Genomic DNA, 21,383 nt, shown 5'->3' with positions numbered 1-21,383 from the left:
TGTCTTCCTTTTCTAGCATTCCTTACCGGTACAAATGCATTAAAGTTTATGCTCTAATTATAGAGGATTTTGTTGTAATTTACTTCAAGAAAGTGTGAATGCATTCTTCGTAGGCAAAATATCTTTGAATTTCTGAATCCACTTTGGCTATACAACTTCTCCTCAAGTTTGTAACCTAAAAGAGAGCACAGTCTGTAGTATAGAACGTAGAATACATTTAAAATACAGGTCACTGTTAAAAATCATTCAAGAAAGAGGAAAAACACAGTCCAGGAATGTGAGTGCCTGAGGACAGCCCAGAATTGTGCCTTGACATGTTATACAATTATTTACTTTTCTATTAAGTGAAAAATTTAGAAATTGCCATAACTCACAAAATACATATTCTGACCAGGAGCTACAGAATAACTCCTTAAGAGATGCTCGCCTAACACACAAGTTTCTGATTGTACTGAAAGCTTTTGTCAATGTTTATTCTTTCCCTTCTGTTTTGTGGTAGCTTCTTTCTGTGTTTCTTCATCTCCTTATTTCTCTTCTCATATTTAATTTTGGGCTGTCTTTCTTGTCAGACTTGGGTGGTGGTAGGATGACAAGTCAAAGGAAATATAAGGTTCCCAGGGAGCAGTCTTTGCTTAGTCATAGAAGCAGCTCAAAACTACATTCCTTTTCCAGAAATTGCAGAATTTCCTCTGGTGCCCCATTCTGCTGGACTACATTCAGCTTGAGAAGAGAATGTGGAGGAAAGAAGAATAACTGAAGCGTGATACTGTCCCCGCGGAAGCCATTACCTGTGGTATAGCCACATCCTAGCCCATGTTCCCATCTTGTAAGCAGTGATGACTGAATGTGTGTGTGTTCCTTAATAGTCTTTGAAAGATGCTTCTGCAGGACATCAGATGCATTGCATTGCTGTACTGCTTTTGTTACCTGGTGATTTGCAGAATTTACTTGTAGTTCTCAAGATAATCCAAATGAGTTTGAGACTCATTTACTGCTTGTGAAAGTGGAACATCAAGTGGGGAAAATGAAGTCCTCAAAAGGCATGTGGAAATCTAATGGACACAAATGAACAGTTTGCTGGCATCTATACAGGTTTCATGTGTGGCACCATTCTTTCCTCCCAGTCTTTCAGGACTTTATAGAGTGCAACCAAAAATCTAAGACTTTAGGATGTTGTATGAGAAATGCAGAATCAGTTTTTGAATCAGCAGTTGGGAAATATCTTAGGCAGTTTTGGCTAATAAAATTATCTGGCCAGTTATCAGGCATGTTCCATACAAGACAGTAATTCTCAAGGATATTCTTGATTTTGATTGAATGTTTTTTATCTGTGAACACTACAGTCTTTATGTTGAAACTAATATTCATTTTCTGTTCTGGGCCAACTGGCAGATCCAAATACAAATACTACTAATTGGCTGCTCATAAGCCTTTCTAGCAATTAATTCAGTTATAAATGATTCAGACCTTTCTGTAACCCAAATAAGATTCATGCTTGGTTTATTTTTCACAGAATTATTTAATGCTAGACAAGGATGTGTAATAAACCATTATGGGGGGGGGGAGTCAGATGGTTTATTTGACAGTCCTCATTACCTCTGCTGCAGTGTGGCAGACAGATAAAGTGTAACCTTTATTGTAAAGCTGTGTTTTGATTTTTATTAAAACACAAAAAATATAGTTGTTTAATTTCCAACTTTTGCATGGAATATTCTGTCAGAAACTTTGAAACTCAAAGAAAATATAAGGAAAGGTTACATAGGGAAGTTGTAAGATTCTAACCCTGACCATTGATACAATGATCAACCAAATCCTCAGTAAAAATCAGTTGTTTCACATAAGATTATTCACCCATATGTTTTTGCATTGTTATTAGTTTTCCAGGTAAATGTTTTGTTATCTAAATCACTGAAATGAGTGGTTGCAAGTAATTATGTGTGCATTTCTTCACTGCATTTCTATATGGTGATGAACACATGTGAAACAGGGCCTCTAATGGAACTCTGTCCATGTGGATCCTGTGGCATTCTTTGTAAACACTGAGACATTTCATCCTGGTATTCCAGCCGGATTTACAAGTGATTACATTTGCTTGTCTAAATTGCCCTGCAGTCACTGTTGGCACAGTGTTCTTTCTCTTTTTCAGTTTTAAACTGTTCTCCGTTGAATTAGGCAGCTGCATTCCAACTCTGTGGCATGTACATTTTGGGGATGGTTAGGCTCTGATCCATACAGGGGTTCCTCTTTGGTGACTGAATGATATTTGGCACCTATTTGGTTTCTATCTCAAAATTCCTCTTTAGTCTCTGTAGCATTGCGTTGTTGGTTGCTGTTTGTTCCTACTGTTTGTTATAGCTCATAGAGGCTGAATGAAATTCAGAGCCCATTAATACTGGGATCACAACAAATGCACATTGGTTTGCTTATAAAATTTTTAACGATTTTCAGAAATTGCAGGGCTAGCAGGACATATCATCAACTGCTCAGAATTACAATAAGACTGGGTGAAACTAAAAAGGACTAGCATCTGTAGGCTGGGAAGAAGATTCAGGCCAGCAAGTCTGTGAACCAGTGGAAGTCACACAGGCATCTGTGCTGTCCTCTCATGTGAAAAGGCACAGAATTATGACGACGACAAAAGCAAAGATTCCTGTTTTCTTTAGCCATGCTTCTTGCTGTAATCTTGATGAAGACGCAGCAAAGTTTTCTAGCACCTCCTAGAAAGTTGAAGGACTGCCCACATCAGTCATTACTAAAAGAGGAATTATTCTGCATCCAATTCGCAAAGAAAATGCTTGGAAATGTTCTCTATTTCCTTCTGTGGCAATTTCAGAACCTGCAGGACTTTTGGTTGCCGTTCTAAAGAACATAAATGAAGTTGAGTAGTTTATAGGCATAGCAGTCGGAGATGAAAGGGAAATGTCTTAGAGCATCTGTGCCTCACCTCTTTCCTAAATATGCTTTCACCTTCTGTTTGAGTTTTCTGAAAGCGTAACACATTGGTCTAGGTACATTTTTCTAGTCAACCCAGAGCATCTTTTGTCATCTTGCATCCTTTGTGTTATTTTGCCTCACTCTTCTGTGGCTGAAGAGGAAAAGCAGCTTCTGACAAACAGGCTTAGTCTTCCAAGGTGCCAAACAATACAGCCCTGTACAGTAAAGTGCGTACATAGCTGATCTTAAGAATGTGAATGGATTCACTGATTTCAAAGGTCTTTCCCCAAACCTCAAGATTCTATACATTAAGGACAATGACATGACAAGCAGAGTGTCAGGGACTTATGTTCCCTTGCCTAATAATTAATTTCCTGTCAGCTGTGAATGAAGGAAGTGGATGAAGGGGTATAGTTTAGGGAGAGGCTAGACATGAGAAAGGACAGATAGACTTAGTGAGGTCTCTTGCACAGGTGGCCTGTTCCATACCCTAAGTTACTTTAATTATTAAACAGAGGTAACTTAGTCCTCCAGTAGACACAGGTTTCTGTGCCTTCCATATCTTTCACATGATTTTACCCATGAAGTTCACTGGGCATTGGAGCTCAGTCTTGCTGTTTGTTTAGTGAGATTCTTCAGCCTTGTGTCCCATTAATAGCTTAACATCAGCTGCATTTACTGCTTATTGTCTCTTGTGTACCTTCTTTTATTTTGATGTGATTTTATTAAAGAAGACACACTTTAAATGGAGGTTGTCAGATTGAGGACATGGTCCTGTAGGTGATTGAGAGATGAGAGGATTTTGCATGGTGTTTTATTTCATTGTGTTTCGTTTCTCCCATGCGATAACCTGGAGAATAAAAGGGTACTGCAGAGGCAGAGTTGACTTCACAAGGCCTAGTGCAGATCTGTTGCAGTACCTAGAGTTATACCTGGGTCAAACTAGTGTGAAAACCAAATCAAGACAACATGCAGTAAATATACAGTTAAATCATTGGCATTTGTTTCCTTGTATTTACTTATTTCAGGGATCTTTACAGGATCAGCTTATTCAATTTATATCTGGTTCAGAACTTATGCTGTCATGAACACTACATCAAACCTTATTTGGTTTACTAAATTCTGAGACAAAATACCTAGGTTTGATAGAGTGGAAATGAGTGTATATGCACATCTCTGCACAGGCAGTTTAAAAAAAAAAAAAAGGTAATTTTTGAGAGTAATAAATTACTATGTCTACCCTGGGTTGTGAAATCACCCTGGAAGATTTGAGAGGAAAATGTTACTGTGATTGAAGAAATCTTAGTAGCTTGACTAGACTGTTTGCTTCTCTTTGGAAATGCTAACAAATAGTAGAGCAGACTATGGACTAATGTCTTGCCAAGGGCCTTTTTTCAGGCCAGAACTATTTTTTTTTTCCAAGATAAAAATCTTTAAAAGCTTTTCAGTGCAACAAACTTCTTTTTCTCTTCAGACATGCATAACTGAACAGTTTGTGTGTGTGTTTGTCCAGAAATGGCGAAAGAGATGAGATCTCAAGATAGAGCTTAGTCTCAGGTTAGAGAGAATGTTTATAGCTCTATTGTAAGTCTCTGGCTCATGAGTGTTTGAAAAGTAAATGCTGGCATAACCCTAACTACCATAAAACAGAAAAGTAATCATTCCCTGTTTAACTCCCAACTGTGCCTATGTTGGTTCTTTTACGGATAAAGAAAAGGTGTTTCCAGACTTATGATTGATTCTCAGTGGCAACTTTTGCTCACTTAAACCAGAACAGTATACAACTGGGCAAGTTTTTAGTATTTTTTTTCTACAAAGCACAAGCACGGCCTCCCTGGCTCATATATAAAAGAGCCCTGGCATAATTTTACACCTCTCATTTAAACATTGTTTTATGGGCTGAACTCTAAATCCTCATTGTCTAAATTGTCAGGATGGTTAAGGTGATTAGCAAGCTGCTTAGATTGAAAAGTGGCCTATTTTAGGTACACTCGTTCTCTGCCAAAGGTTTGTTTTTCTTGGGTTTTTTTTTCTGTCTCTTCATTATTCTCTGAAGGGATTGCTACATTTTCCTCTGATGGTGATTAAAACTATGTCAAATTGCACATGGCTGCCCAAATCTTTCAGAATTGATTATTAATAGAGTTTTGGAACAAATAAAACTGAGTTAATTAGTGCATCTGTAATCAACGATAATCATCTCTATTCATCTATAACAAACAACTTCGCCTGATCACACTATAATGTAAAATAAAAGTGGCAACAGTTGTATATTAACACAACTGACATGAGCTCTGGTTTTGCATACATTCAGTACTTGATGTGATCTTTTTCACTTGCTTCATATGTTTAATCATGTTTCATCATCTATCTATCTACAAGGTTTGTTGGGTACACACTCTATTGTAATTTTTACTGCCGTGGCAGAGCATGTACTATAAATCAGTGGTGGGTTTATTGATCTAAACCATGGCTCAGATAGATCTCTGTCTCATATAAATCAGCATATCTCTATCAAACTTATTCATGTGGCTGCATCTTCTGATGTTTCACATTCTTTTCTGTATGTTTCTGTCATATAAAAATATTTATCTAAATAAATGATATGGTCTGATATCACAGAACATGGTACCAAAATACTACCTGTGTCTTAGGTTCTTTGTAAGACACCCAGCTGCCGTGCGTGTGTGTGTTACTGGAATCTCTCATAAAGAACTCAAAGGACTCTTGACCATCATATGAAGATAATTCTTTTTAGCAATGACTAAAACTCAAAAGTTGCAGAGCTATGATTGGATGGCCAACACAGGGTTAGGAACCTTGCAAGACATTACCATAAGAATGACAGCAGTGATTAAGGCCAAGGATCTATCTAGCCTAGTATCCTTTATTCAATAGTGGTAATAAGCTCCAGCATAGAGTAAGAACAGGAAAAACATGTATGATATTTCTAACCCAGCTTTCTCCTAGCCTCTATTTTTCAGCTTAGAATTCCTGAGCCTCATGTTTTGTGTTTGTTTAGTAACTCACAGCGTATTTCCTTTTTTAAGTGTAAGGTGCCACTGTGCCCTTGCTTGAAAAACACTCAACTGGTCTACTATCCATTGTATGAAGAACCACCTTTTGTTTTGGTTTGTTTTTTTTTAACTTTGTTTTTCTAGCTTTGTTTGGTAGTCCCTCGTATTAGGAAAAAGTGAACAAATTATTCCTATCTGCTTTTTTCATGCCACTCATGATGCTGTAACCTTATCATACTACCTTCTAAACACTCTTGTCTTTCAGGCTGAAGAGTCCTAATGTAATCAGTCACTTTCTATATGGAAGGAACTATTTCTAGTTCTAAAATATCTTTTTTGAGATTGGAAGCCAAACAGCACACTGTAATTGAGGAATAAGTAAATAATGAATTTATATGGTGGAGTAATGATATTTTTAATGTGGTCACTTGTCTTTTCCTGCTAGTTCATATAATTGCAGAAAAAATTAGGTTGGAAGGGACATCTGGAGTCATCCCATCCAACCTCCTGCTCAAGGCTGGGCTAACTTCAAAGTTAGATCTGGTTGTTCAGGGCCTTATCCAGCTGAGTTGTGAAAATTTCCAGACATAGAGATTCCACAGGCACTCTGGGTGCCTGTTCCCGTTCTTAACTGCAACCACTGCGTTATTTTTCCTTCATATCTAACATTAATTTCCATTATTGCAACTTGTAACTATTGCATCTCATCCTTTTGCTCTGGGAAGAGTTTGATTCCATCTTCTCTATGACCTGTTTTTAGGTAATGGAAGACTGCAATTAGATCCCACCCTAGCCTTCTCTTCTGGCTAAATACCGTTCCTTCAGCCTCTTCTATATCACTTGCTCCAGCTCCTAACTGTATTAGGGCCCTTATTCTGGACTCTCAGGAGTTTGTTAATCTCTCTCATACTGGCATGCCAAAAACTGGACACAGTACTTCAGGTGTAGCCTCTCAAGTGCTGAGCAGCTTTCCTTGGCCCACTGGCTACATTCTTGCTAATGCAGACCAGTAGGTGCTTGACCTTCTTTGCCACAGGAACTTATTTAAACTTGACCCCCCAATTCCCTTTCTGCAGAGTTGATTTCTAGTCAAATGGTTCCCAGCCTGTATTTTTGCATGGGGTATTTCTTCCAGAATTTGCATTGTCTTTCAATTTTGTGAGGCTCATGTTGGCCCATTCCTTGAGCTTTTTAAGGTGTCCCTGAATGGCAGCCCTGCCTTCCAGCATATCAACTGCTCCCCATAGTGTGTTGTCATCTGTGAAGCTGGCGAGGGTGCACTCTGTTTTAGAGTTAATCACTGATGAAGATGATAAACAATATTGCCCAAGTAGTAGCCCTGAGGAACGTTCCTCGTAACCAACTGTCATTAGTCTTTGAAGTATTGACCACTACCCTTTCAGCTCCAACATTCCTAACCTTTCATTTCCTTTTTTGACCACTACTGAGCTAATGTTTATATAACTCTATTCACTGTAACTTCTCAGACTTCCAGTTGAGTACTTGTAGTCAGCTCACAGTCCTGCATTTTACATTTGGCTGCCAGTCTAACCTGGAATGCCTTTTTGAATTTTTAACATTTTGGAACTTTGAAAACTTCTTACATTCAGTTTGAGAAGTTAAAACTTTTTTCAATAGTTTGCAATATAAAAAATTTGTAAGCAATTGAAAAGGAAAGCTGGTTCAACATGGGGATTTATTTCAGGTTTTTGTGGCTTAAATGTTAGATTGGATCTGACATTAGATATATTTGAGATGGAAGGAAACTTTTGAATCCACGTTGGATCACCCAGTTGTTTTGCTGGGTGTTCTGCTGTTGTAAACAAGTACAGAACCAGCCTTGGTTCCTTCCAGATTTTCTAGGGGGACTGCTACTGAGCAATGTCCTCAGTATCACAGTATGCAACATCAGCTATTTCTGGCTTTCAGTCAACTACCAGATGAGTAAGCTTTGACCTGAGGTGTAACTGAAAAACATTTCTAATTAGTTAACTACCTGCCTATTTGCTTGGTTTTGTTGTTGTTTTCTTTAAATTGTACTGGGGAGATGCCAAAACATCTGTAAAGCCTTATTTTAAATTTAAAAGCTTTATTACTCTGGTGTCAAGGACCTTCTGTGCTCACTTTTCTCCAACACTCAAGCCACTGAGCACTGGTCACGTGAATCCTGATAGAAAGCAAATGTTAACTTTTCATGCTTGAGTACCTACTGACAGCTAACATTAAACTTGTAAGCACATGTATTTGCACTGGAAGTGGTATCTGCTGTACGAGAGGGAACACTGCTTAACATTGTAAGGTAATGTTCCTCAGATCTCCTTGCCAGAATATAAGAATGGAGACTATTAAATAAGATCGGAAATATCCCTTCTTAGCCATGACTACTCACATACATAGTGTGATGATCATGATTGTGACAGAAAATTAAAGGCTAATACATGCAGCGATCTCTGTGTGTATATATAACATATATAAAATATGAATGAAAGCAAAGACGCAGTTTCCCTAAAGCCTTTTGCCAGACTCCCAGCACAGAAGCTGTTAACATAATCTGTCAACCGGAACAGCCTTTCACTAGCCCAAGAACTGAGCCCTGTTATCCCTGTGTTCTGTTCCAAGCAGAGCCTATTCTGGAACCATGAATTAGACCAGATCTTATTTATTCCACCCAAGTTTATGGGAATTCAGTTCAACACCCCCTGAAATAGCAAAACCAGTATCTTCCGAGAAAGGTCAGAGATTTTGTCATGGTGGAAATTTACGATTCCTTTTCAACAGGACACCATCTCCCAGCAGAATAGCCTGACTACTTTAAAGTATCATAGCAAACTTTCAAAATATACACTCTGGTATGATTTTTCTTTTTCCCTATAAGATATTTTTATTTCTATTTTACTAGCAGGGCAATAGAGTTACCATTACTGCCAAGCCGAATCCCTTTCTCATCAGTTTATTTACTGGATTTTTAGTTCTGCTTGGGGGTTACCATAGGTTTTTTACAAACTGCATTAAGTCTTGGCATTCGATCCTGTTCCATGGGAAATCCTACAAGCCTTCTTAGGCAGCTTGATGACATCACACTCTCTTTCTGGCATGGTGTTTACTATTGTTTTTTCTTGTCCATACTCTACCTTTTTGAAGAACAGGATTTCCATCTTTGACTTCCGACTTCAAAGCTCAGTGATAAAAACCCACAGACTTAACAAATTCCTGCATGTTTCATTCTGCTTATCCAGAGGCCAGTGCCTAGATTTTCACCTAGTCAGCTATCTTCTCAGTTAAGAACAGACTTCTTTGTCAAGAAGATCCTCAAAATGGAGGAGGTGGAGCTTTCCTTTTGTGAAAGGAGTTATTTTCTAGCTTTCAGGTTTTTTTACCATCAAGTATTTGTACTTTTTTTTAGTCAACGTTACTAAACATGTTAGTGTGACCTGGTATTTCTTTCCTTGATACACTTTTTGGGATTTACTTATGAGATAAACTTTTGCACAGACGAGTCCTCTGAGGTTATCAGCTTTGTAATGAAATATAATATAGCTGATTCTACTAACCCTCTCTATTGAAACACAATAACATATAAAACCTCATAAATGTGTGTTGAAAAAGTGTTGTGAAAGGGGCTGTGGCTGACATTCAAAAAGTTTTGGGTTTTCAACACAGTCAAAGAACAGAGGATCTTTGTTAATAATATAATTTGGGAATGGCATAAGATCCTATGTACACCACAGAATTAACGTGCCGACTTCACATTAAGTATTTAACTGTATGAATATACTCTATTTTAACCAAGCTAGTAACAGTGAAGCTGTAACAAGATTCATCTCTGTATACAACTAAATAATCCTGTACTGTCCTCAAGTAAAAAAACACACCCCTCTGCTGTATTCTGAGCAACTAAGAACATTATGAATATATGTTGCCTAGAGTCTCCCAGAATGTACTGACTTGAGCACAATTATGTGATGTGACAGCTGTAGGCAGATGAAGATGTCTGGTACATAGATGTACTTACGCAAAACATAACCAGAGAACTACTGCAGTTGTGACACATTTGCTGGATGGTGTAGTTCCTTGTGCTATCGGCAGTCTAAGCTTCATTTAACTGAATAACAGAGGAACTTGTTCTGTTGGCAGGTGACGCTCAAGAAGACAAAATGTCTTGTGGTGTTTTTCTCATTGTTTGCAGCAAAGCTGTTTCACGCCTCTTCTGGTAGCTTACAAAATTATTTTAGATAACATTTTGCAGAATGTAATTAATGACTGCATAATTATCAGAAATTCCTACAATACTGTAATCTAATATCATATCCTGTTTAGAGCAGGATTTATCAAGTTGGGAGTGACAACAATTAGAAGGAAGCTGTTTAATACAGAGATAAAAGCAAAATGACTAGGGAATAATAGTATGGAAATTAACCAAGGTGGAACTAAAATTGGAAGAGCTGAATATGCTTAGATGGGGAAACTAGATATTCTTCAGTGTAGAACACTGAAAGAAATAAAGCTGCAGGTCTTGTTTCAAAGGCTTTTAATACACCTGTGAATGGCACCAGGTAGCTGGAGAATAACAAACACAGTATTTAAGATGTTGGTGAAAGTCTTTGGACCATGTACAGGCCTCTAAGCCTGCTATGCTGGTATGCACAAATTTTTAAGGAAAGGTTAGTTAACGATATTAATAGAAAACGGGATGGCAACAGGCTAATCTTGCATCTTTCTTTGGTGATTTAACTCATTTCCCAGACTAAAAAAAACCAACACTGGTAGATCTAATCTTATTGGAATTAGTATTTGATATGGTGCAAGATGGAGAACTACTATAGAAGATGTGATTGTGTATCATAATTGTGAGACAGGTAGACACCATGTGAAATAATAGAAAATACCAATTTGTATGAAAGCTAGAACTACCAGTTTGGGCAACAAGCTTACCTAATGGATCCTTCATCCAGAACATTGGCCGAAGAGCAGGCTACTTTCCAGCTACGTGCAGCAACAGCTTATCAATGAATCTGGCCCATATACATTGTCAAGAGGCAACTCTGCAGATATCCCAGTAGTCTGTCAACTCTTTGCTCTAGTTTGATGCCCCAAAGTACGTAAAAAGCTAGTTAAACTTCCAGTTTGCTTTGGCTGTCACTTGGTAGCTGAAGGGTCTTCACAGGGGACAAAACTGAGTAGCTGGGAAGACTGATTTCTTCTCCCATTCTACCACCCTTGTCCCCTTGAGGGCAGGTGCTGAGACAGAGGCAAAGGGCGGGCCAGATGTCTGGACTCTTGAGCTTTCTGGGCACATGTGAGTTCCTGTCCCCCATGCTTTAGTTGCCAGGGAAAGGAAATTCAGGCACACAATCTACAAAGAAGCAGACCTGGACCTGCCTCCCAGCATATTCCTGCTGTTTATTTCTAGGGCAGTCTATTCTCAGTCCAGTTACATAGTTCATGGTGCATCCTGAGAAAATTAGGATTCTTATTAGGCTACATATTAGTAATTTTCTGTTCTTGAATTGCTAACATGGAAAATATGGAGAGTTTATTTCTGATTCTGGTATATCAGCAGATCATTTACCTTTATTACAAAGTTATTTGTTGCCTCATAATGATACCCTGGTAGTCTCTTTAGATCACCAGAACAGTGCAAAGGACAGTAGTGTGAGCCCAAGTCTTCCTTTTTTTTATTCTTTTTCTTTCCTTTCCCTGACTGATGCCACAAAGGCATTTTGCATACATTTTGCTATTGTAATAGGTTTCACAGATAATTGCATAGAATTTGCTCTGGTGACTCTAAAAGCTTGGTGACCAAAGGCTTTTGCAGCTGTCATTCAACTGACACTGGGACCATGTGTCAATGGCCTCATAAATGCAACTGTTCTGAACACAGCTGCCCTCATCATACCTGTTGAGTCACAGCCTTATTATCTGGGCATTTTCTGAATACTGTCAAATTTCCTTTGGTACTTTCACAGTGGCATTAAGTTTGCTGTTGTCATTTCTTGATGGAGTACAGCCCTGTCTTTGGATTTAAAGCTGTAAAAAAAATCTACTGCTGCATGTAAAATATTGCTTCCTGAATCCAAGTGTAGCCAAGTGCACTGTTAAGATATTTAGAAGGTTCTTAAATTATTTCCACTTTAAAAATACTTTTCTGTATTCTATTTTGTTAACTTCTTAGGTTAACTCAAAATTGCTTTCCTGGCTTGACATTGACATAAATGTTCTCTTTTTCCCCTTTTTTACAGAGGACAGTTAATTTTGTTGCTTGATACCTAGAACAGATACTAACTTTGAATAGGACATTGTTTCCCAGCCAGATCAGTAGCTACCTCATGGGTTTTTTTTCTGTATTAATTCAGGACTGGCAACAATACAGCAGTAAAAGAAGTAAAAGTTTGAGTATGCTCAGAGATTATTTAGATTTAATCCAATAGCAAACATTGTTAATGTCTTCTTTGTAAGATTTCCCCTCCCTCTCCTATAACTGTTTGTAGCTGTCAGCCTCTAACCTTATTTTAATGAGAATGGCAGCTCTAAATCCCTTCTGATCACTTTTATTTCTTACTGGTTCTAAATAAGGATATTCCCAGTGTGTATTAATCTCACTCAGAGATGTTTAATCAACTGATCTCAAAGAGGTCGAGTCCTCTTATGCTGCCTGCTATCACTTTGGCTCTTCTGCATTGCTAGGGTCAACTGCATTAGTAGAATATCCACTGTTTGCAGTAATTCAAACCAAGAAAATTTTAAATTCAGGCTTTTTCCCACAAGACTAGTGAGTTTCCTTCATTTTATTTTGTTGAATGCTGCCTAAGAGGGGAAAAAAAGGAGCAAATAGGTCATTTATATATTCATTTACTACAAATGAGACAAATACTTTGATTTCTTTGTTCCCTTCCATTTCTTTCTTTCTCAAAATGTTTTGCCATTTTTCTATTTTCTTTGCCCTCTCCTTTTCCTCTATCTTCTTTTTTCTTGTCTTTTTTTTTTTTTTCTTTTTTCTCTTTTCTTTTTTCTTTTTTCTTCTTGTTTAAGCTGCCAGGCCAAATGAGGAAACAATTACAGGATGTTGGCTTTAAAAGCGTCTGGCTTTGCCAAATAAGTTTATCTTTTTTTTCATTGTGGCTTAAAACATGCTAAACTCAAAGCCAAGTTACTAACCTAAAACTCATGGTAACTTCAATTTTTTGCATTAGGCTTACAATAAACTTGGATAGTTTTTCCACAGTCCCTTTGCCAGTAATTAGTTTGGAAGATAGTATGTTTTGAATTTGCTGAGAGATCTACTGCTCTTAGCTTAGTTTTAGTACTTTTAAAAAGCAATCAATAATGCCCGTTTTGTAATAAGCAAAATTTATGAACTGACAAGCAAAATGTAATTATAGTGGGTATTCCGTGCAAGAAAAAAGAGGTGATCTTAAAGCCATCTCAGCATTCTGTTTGCACTCATTTTCATTCATATAAATGATTAAGTGGTTCTGTGCTGGAACGTTTCTCTCTCAAGGCTTAACATGAGTCTGGAAAAGTTGTTGCTGAAGAGTTCGAAGAGTTCTATAATGAAGTCAATGACCATTTGTATTAGCTTTTCATTGTTACCTACAGACTAAATTTTTCACAGTATCATTTTTATGACTAAGGCCCTAACTCAGCAGCAACTTAGACACCTTTTATTTTTGTTCTCTGGGGACTGTACTCTATAAATGTGTAAATTCATGACAAAAGTGAAGCCTGCATCAAAGACTTAGGTTGATTTTGCCGTTAATGAAACTGTTTCCCTTGTCCTTCCCTCTGCTGAGAAATGGCTCCTTCCTTAATGAACCACTAAAAGATCATTTAAAAAATATGATATAGTGAAGAAGAAAAAGAAGAAAATTTCATCTTATAGGGCCTGATCCAAAATTCAGTTTTGTGAAAAATCACCTACTGAATTCAGTAGGCTTTGGATCAACCTAAAAAATGGAGATGTTAATTCCCATTTAGAGCTGGGTCAAAGCTATGCTTTGTCCATGCTGTTTAGCAATAAATGTTGAAATAATGTGAAATTAAATAAACATTCTGTCTTTTAATAATCAGAAATTGCAGTGGATTTTGGTACAACCTAAGCAGTTCAGGCAGTTTATGTAAAGCCTACCTAGTTTTGAAATGAACACATTTTGACACACCTTAGCTGCTCTTGGAAATCAGCTCATGAGTTGACCTTCCTACTTTGCTTTCTGATCATATTCATATGTGTTTTTGCATCACCAGTTTCGGCTGCAGAAACTCTTGCCAAAGGATCCCCTGTACTAGGTATTAAAAAGAAACAAACCAGAAAGACTTCAAGTCTTTGAGTCTTAATGTCTTCATGTATTTAAAGAAATATACATCTAACCACAGTAGATCAGATCATCAGATGGGGCCTCCAGCTGTGCCCAATATGTAATGTTGCTGGTTAAAGTTGTATGGAATATTGCTACAGAAGCAACAATTCCATAATGCATCCCGCCAACTCTGCAACAACAACATAGAGGGCATTTCTTGTGGTGCTGATCATTTTACACCTGACATTTAAGAATAAATTAATTTTTGTCAGGCCTGAAGTTGTAGTAAGTGAAAACCTGCAAGTTTGACTGCTAAACTTACAGGAAAACATGGACCAACTCTAGTAGAGGAGAAAAACCCTCACTATGGCCTTCTTCAGTAATAAACTCAGAGATGTGTGCATGTAAAGCTCTACGGACCCCTGTGGGACTTTATATGAGGGTGAAGAGATCAGTCAGCACAAATCTTTCCTCAGGATTGAGACCCAAGACTTACAGTTGGAGAGGATGCAAGGAGAAGATGAAAGGAGAACTCTAAGCCTGCTTCAGATACACTTCTCAGTGTGGCAGAGCAGCACAATGATAGCTATTGTTATGCTAGATGCAAATTCCAGCTACAAACATTACATTGGTTTTCTTATAGATTAAAAAAAGAAACCTTCCAGATACCCATATTTCATTCGTGGGAAGTAAAATAATGATGCTGTCAGCTACTGGGCAGAAGATAATTTATATACTGTGTGTGAAACTTATTTTTCATTAAACCAGGCCTAGAGATGCTTATGCGGATTTAACTTGTGAGATTAGCAAATAGCACATATTGTATAGGCTTATATCAGAGAACAATATAAACGTTTTAATGACTACTTTGCAACGAAGTAGATTATCTGAAATTGGTACTAGTCATCAGGTCTCATGTTGAGTTTATTTAGCCTTTTTGTGAAGGGGGAAAAAAAAAGGCCAGAACCAAACCCTGACCTTAGTCAATGTTCAGCAGGCTTATCTTGAGTTTCTTGATGAAACGTTATGGCAAGCTGACCTGCATGCCAGTCTCAGTTCAGTAAAAAATACTTGCTCATTTAAGCCTTGTCTTCATATGGGAATATGGCTGTTGAGTTTCATTATCTATATATCCATATATAAGCATGGACTGCAAATCTAATTGCCTAAGCCTGGGAAGGTGGTCTAGATATTTGATCCTTGCTCTCTCTATGGTACATCTGATGAGAAGCTCAAGAGAGTCTTCAAAACAGACTGATTGGCAACTTTGCAAACCTTATTTTCTTGTCACAGAGATGACCAATATTTGGAATCCTACCTATTTTAAAACACTGAGACTAATCTATGTGCTTGTTAGCGTCTTTCAGTCTCTAGGTTATCCCAGGGATATGAACCAAACCAGGCACATACGTCCTACAGTGAAGCTCTGAGGTTTTTGAAGGCGTCACTGTCTTGCCTGCTGGCATTGGCCTGTGTTAGTATGGAGTTAATGCAGAAAGACTTTAACTCATGAAACTTATCCTGAGGTACTCCTGCAACTTCAGCCTCTTTTCAGGCTATGTAGTCTCTCTGTGTCAGTGCCAGCAGAGTGATAGTAATAATAGTAATGGGCACTTCAGAAATGCAAGACAAACCCACAAATAAGCATTCATGCTAGAAAGTGTTTTGTCTGGTGGAAAGGGGAGGGTAATCAGTGTTTCCAGTGAGCCCAATTTCCACTCTGGAAATCTGAATTTCACTTTTTGGGTCTTGCAGCCCATATTTTCTCAGTTAGAAACCTCTGTTTGGTTGTTATTGAACTTTGTGACATGACAGCAATTAGAAGACACTTAACTGAGAGGAAACAGTATGCTATCGAAACCTTTTCTTTTTAAAAAAAAGAAAGAAAAAGAACAATTTTCAATATTTAAGTGATTAGAACCTGTCATTTCATGTTGTTGTTTGCAGGCTGACACAAATGACAGGACAAAAGAGCATACATGAAAATAAGATGAAAATTCAGAACAGATGTCAGGAAGCATTTTTCATGCTGAATGTGCACAGTGGCCAACCAGGTAAGGCAAAAGCATTTTCCCATTTAGGAAATAATTAGATGGCCTGTTGTGGACAAAATGACTTTCCCAATTTCCTTTTTCACTAATTTTCTTACATTCTTATTATACTCCAGCTGCTATTCACTTTTCTCTGACTGGAAGCTTCATCATCATCTGGACATGAACCTAGTTCTTGCAGAAATGAATGAACTGTTAACTGCTAAGTGAACAGCTACTTAGCTAGATATTATCCTGTTGATATTATATCATGCTGTTATGTTCAAGGTCTAGCAGTGCATCCATTTTGAAGTTCAGAGTTTCTGAAAGTTTTTATCACAGTTACAAAATTGAGTCTAGGAGAAAATCAGAGTGACAGAAAACATGCTGTTTTTATTATCTTAAAGAGTCTGATTATTTTAAGTGATAAAAATGTTACACAAAAATGAACCTAGGAGATAACTTGGGAAAAAAACCAAATTAAATGGACAAATGCACCACCACCACCTCCCCCCCCCTCCCCCGCCAAGATGAATATCTTTCTGGAATCTTTGCTTTAGTTGAGGCTTTGCTCCCAAATCTGATACAGTCTTCCTGTGTAATCTTGCTGCCAGTCTTTTATAACCTCATGCCTCATCTTTTGTGTTCATAGAATAGAAAAAATTTATTTTCTCAGGTGAATATGAGTGTGAAACTAATTATTTCGGGCACTGACATTTGACCTCTCCAAGTATCAGTCAGCACTAAGTTAATTTATTATGCTTGTGATCCTCATTTTAGTAAAGCGTTGGCCCATTACAAGTTCATATGTTAAAGCTATTCGAGAGTAATATAGATAGATAGTAAGATAGATAATGCCCACTGAGGGCAATGTTAAGACTCAGACCTAGAAACTGAAAGCCTTTGGTTTGTAATAAAGTTTTCCAGGAACTGTTATGTGAGACCTTTAAAAGACTTGAACAAATCGCTACAACAGCAGGCTGTGTTTCCAAGCTAATGATTTCCACCATGTAAAAAGTAGAGCTGTCTGCCCCACCCCAAGCTCCCATAGTTTCAGTGCTAAATGGTGTCATGAATAGTCTCAATTTAAAGCCATTTATGTGATAATTAACTAAAAGAATTTGATTTTCATGTTTGTGGAAATTGCTCAGTGAGGTTGCTTCTGGCTTGCTCCTTAAATATGGATTCCAGCATTAGTAATAAAAATTGAAAATGTCTTAATTAACAATGACCAATTTAGACATGTAATTACAGATATTTAAAAAAGCCAATGGTGCTGAAAGATAGTAGCTCTGAGAAGCATTGTTCACTGAAGATATTGTACTGAAGAGAATGATCATTTCCATTTTTCAAGGAACTCACCCTTCGATCAGATAAAATGCCCAAGGAAATAAAGCTAATTTTTAATGACACGTGGAGGCAATGTCAGTCACAGCACAGATCAAGTGCAATTTTGTTGACTTTGGAATTGGTATAGGACTTGTTTAAGTTAAAGATAGCGAGGGAACTAAAATTTAAGGATGATACCCTGCCCTCATTTCTGGCTTTTTTCCTGCTGTAATCCCCTCAACACCACAGTGCGCACAGTGATGTGAATTAACACTGGAACATCAATCTTGAATTGGAATTTTGTGACTTTCTGCTGATGTATGTGACTCCCATACTCTGTTTTCCAGGATTAATTCTTTGGGGTGGTAAGCAAATAAAGGGTGTCCAGAACTCAAAAGTGGGTGTATACTGGTGTCAACAAACCTTCCCCATCTAAAAAATTCAGTCACTCCTTTTTATATGGATGGGGAAACATTGACTTAAAACTGAAGTTTTTCTGAAGTAAAAAAATCTTTTTGTGCAGGAATTTTCAGGAATTCAAAGGGTGTGTGTGTGGGTGTGTGTGTATGTATCTAAAAAAATAAAAATACAGTCTATAATACCTTATAATATATGTGGTGTGTGTATATACGTATGTAAAATATATGTTTGGTGTAAGTACCTGTAAGTGAGCCCTTCTTCTGGACATTAGCTTTTTCATTATGCCTTTTCTATTGGTGGAAGATTTAATGGTGCCCTTGTGCTTGAGGTCATTAACCACATTGCCCACCACAGTCTGACCATAGAAGGAAAAGGCTACTGTTTTATTCTTACATACTTAAATGTCTAGTATTAGATGTGAAGGAATATGAACAAATTTGTGCAAATACAATAACTGAGTCCCAATGTCCTCTCACATCAAATTTACATAGAAACCATCACAATTCTACTTAACATATTGTGGATAAGGACAAATTATGTATGCTGCGTTGTTACATAGCAGAAGAAATTCTTCATTGCAGAGTGGTTGTTCCACCAACAGTCTCACTGGGCTCTGCAGCCAGTTTTGGGGGGGGAGAACATTGGTTCATAGGAATAGGATTTTTACTCCATTTTTCCTCCCTTCCTGCAGGTGTAACAGGGAAAAGAAAGGACCAGAAGGAAGTCTTCACACCACACACCTCCATACTAATTTAAAAATTACTTCGCACTATCTTGAAGTTCTTAGAGAATCTCATGCTACTGTAGAGAGAGAAAACCTTTTCGTTCTTTCACCTCTGCACTACTGAAAATATCCATTTTCTGCTGTCCTGCTCAACACTTTTTAACCTGTGCTGTCATACTGTCATACTCAAGGCCTGCCTGCATACTTTTTCACCTGCCTTGCACAGTTTTGACATTATTAGCAGGAATAGATTTGAAATAAGATTTAGCATTCCAGGTATTTGGATTTGAATGCCAGAAGTCATAGCATGAGCTTAGAATTATGCATTTTTATTTAAATGATTTATTTCTGTTCCTTTCTATATGCTTTCTTCATTCTGTGCTAGTTAATTGACTTTTGGTCATGTTTTCAAGGCTTTTTTCATAACCATGAGGTTATGAACTTTATGTTCTTCTACAAAAAAAAACAGAAAAAAGGATTCTTGTGAAATGATGTGATCAAGAAACTGCATTTTTAAAGGAAACAATTGGTGGAGTTCATCTTACGTGATATGACTTACGTTATGTTAGATAACTAGTCTAATTGAACTCTGCAGTTGATGGAGGCAGAAACATCACCAGTGAGTGCCATATTCCATAGCAATATGGGCTGAACGGACCATTAGCAGGATCTAAGCAGTTTCTTTTTGGACATCTACAGCTAGGCCACAGTATCTCTCTTCAGAAGCAGTGAAGATCTACCTAAAATTGAGATTTTGGCAGTGTTGTTTACTGAAATGAATTGAAAGCTGTATTTGCATGTGTTGTTTTCAATTTACAGCTTATATTTTCTGGGTTAGAAATTCTTAGTGTTTTAACTTCTCTGATTCAGTTTGGGAGAAGTCCTTATTCTTAAACTAAAATAATATGTCCAAATCTTCCCTGTTGTCCTTACTGTGAATTCAGGGTGCTACAGTCCAATGTAAAAAGGTTCTGTTTAGTGGTCATTTTGGCATGCATATTTGTCAATGTCTCAATCTGACAAGAGTCTGTAGATGTCATGGAATAACTCTACAATCGAGCCATATTGGTATTACGGTTAATGCAATATCTCATATGAAGTATTCCACGAGCACCAAGATCCTGTAAAATCAAAGAACAAACAAAAAACCTTATCAAACCAAGTACCAAAAATACAGCTTAGTACTATAATTTAATTTGCAGTCAGTAAGCAAGGAAGCTATTTCAAAACAATTTTTCTGTAATGTTAGGGAAGACAAAATATCCCCTTTATGTGTCTGTGTTTACCTTTAAGATACAAAGTATGTGGACTTATTCGTATAGATGATGTTAACCTTCTGGATATCTGTTTGTAGGAACAGATATATTCATTTGGTAATAATCCGTACTGCAGAAAAAAACCCATTGTGGGGGAGAAGGGGCTTGGTGAGGGATAAAATGCATTGCATGCTGCAGGCAATTACAAGACCAATTGTTGACTCTTTAAGAGCTTTCTTAGAAGAGGTCTTTGACTAGCTAGAAAATGAGAGCTGCATGAAAATCCAGGTTCTGTCATAGATAATTTCTTGGTATCACAGGGGGTCCAGCATTTCTGTACCTTGCGTTTTTTGCTTCCAAGGGAATGGTAAGGTTAAATTTGTAAATGTATTTTCAAATTCTGAGAGGAAACATGCTACATATGTGCAAAGTATTATTAATAAGAAGATCACTATATTTTGTCAATTGGCATAGTTGTGTCCTGGAAAATATTTCTCATATCATTATTAGCTATGACTATTCCAAGAGGAAATGTTAAGTACAATACTACAAAATTGAGCTCTTTTGAACATTTTTTCTTTATGTTTATGCGCCACTGAAAGTAATAACTGACCCACTTAAAATATAAGGCATTATTTCCTTTTCAGTTTCCAGTGCTGAAAACACTGAATAAAAAAAAAAAAGATTGTGTGGATCATTCTTCTTTTCTTCCACATAATTTGTTAATGTATACAGTGATGGAGAACTTTAAGAGATTCTTCTGATGTGATGTAAGAACAGATTATCTTAATTCAGTCCAATTTACACATGAGAAGAACTGACTCAAAACAGTCCTGTGATCAATGTGGGTATGACTACCTTAAATACATTCACTGAATATTATCTCTACAGAAAATAGCCTTGTAGGATTAATTGTTATATGAGATTTTTTTTTTTAAATTGATTTTAAAAGGTCAAAATTTTAAAATGATACTGTTATTTAAATGTAGTGTGAAGGTTTAAGTGCAAATCACTCTTAGGTAACTTTTTTTTAAGAGCGGACTAATGCAGTATTATATTTTATAGTGCAATAAAATTATGTGCTAAAATTATGCTCATAAATGCAGGCAAATGTAAACCAAGCTATTAGTTATGTTTTCTCAGATAAAAGTGATTAGCATAGCTATCAAACTCTTCTCCCATTTGAATAACAGAATTATGTCTGAAATCTAAGGCTTGTTTGCAAAAACTGAGTCTTAAAAAGAAATGTAAATCCAGCTATCAATGTTGTATTTGAAAGTGAATGCAATGGTCTGCCCATCATTCTGCTGACAACTAAGAGCAGAGGAACGTGACCCAAATTGCAGCAAAACACATCAATATGAAATGTGCCTCAAATA

This window comes from Aptenodytes patagonicus, chromosome 7, assembly GCF_965638725.1.
Source record: "Aptenodytes patagonicus chromosome 7, bAptPat1.pri.cur, whole genome shotgun sequence".
Classification (NCBI taxonomy): domain Eukaryota; kingdom Metazoa; phylum Chordata; class Aves; order Sphenisciformes; family Spheniscidae; genus Aptenodytes; species Aptenodytes patagonicus.
This window is presented reverse-complemented; position numbering follows the sequence as displayed.